Source organism: Taudactylus pleione, unplaced genomic scaffold, assembly GCF_031769625.1.
Source record: "Taudactylus pleione unplaced genomic scaffold, aTauple2 ptg000082l, whole genome shotgun sequence".
NCBI lineage: Eukaryota > Metazoa > Chordata > Amphibia > Anura > Myobatrachidae > Taudactylus > Taudactylus pleione.
In genome coordinates, this window is record NW_028284484.1 from 662,946 (window position 1) to 663,910 (window position 965).

Consider the following 965-nt stretch of genomic DNA (forward strand, 5'->3'; position numbering starts at 1 on the left):
TAAGTTCGAAGGGCTGGAGAACCTTGCACAACACAGAAATCATTCTCCACTGCACTTGAGTCAGGTGCATACCCCCTCCTTTGCCTATGTCATAGGTGGATGTATAGGGTTGAATGGCCTTTGGCTGCTCCTTCATCCTCTGAAGCATATAGAGGGTTGAGTTCCACCGTGTCACAACCTCTTGCTTCAGGTGATGGTGGGGCAGGTTCAAGAGTGTTTGCTGGCGCTCCAGTCTTCGGCACGCAGTCGCTGAATGGCAAAAGTGGGCAGAAATTTTTCAGGCCACCCAAAGCGTCTCCTGCACGCCCCAGACGCTTTTCAGAAAATTCTGCACCACCAAGTTTATTGTGTGAGCAAAACATGGGACATGCTGGAATTTGCCCAGATGTAATGCCTGCACAATATTGGTGGCGTTGTCAGATATCACAAATCCCCAGGAGAGTCTAAGTGGGGTAAGCCACTGGGCGATGATTTCTCTCAGTTTCTCTAAGAGGTTGTCGGCGGTGTGCCTCGTACTGAAACCGGTGATACACAGCGTAGCCTGCCTTGGAACGAGCTGGCGTTTCTGAGATGCTGCTACTGGTGACGCTGCTGTTGTTGCTGCGTAAGGTGATACATCTATCCAGTGGGCTGTCACAGTCATATAGTCCTTAGTCTGCCCTGTTCCACTTGTCCACATGTCCGTGGTTAAGTGGACATTGGGTACAACCGCATTTTTCAGGACACTGAGGACACTTTCTGACGTTTCTGTACAGTCTCGGTATCGCCTGCCTAGTGAAGTGGAATCTAGACGGGATTTGGAACCGGGGACACACTACCTCCATCAATTGTCTAAATCCTACTGCACCAATGGCGGATATCGGACGCACGTCTAACACCAACATAGCAGTCAAGGCCTCAGTTATACGTTTTGCTTCAGGATGACTGCTGTCGTACTTCATCCTCCTCGCTAAGGCCTGTTGGAG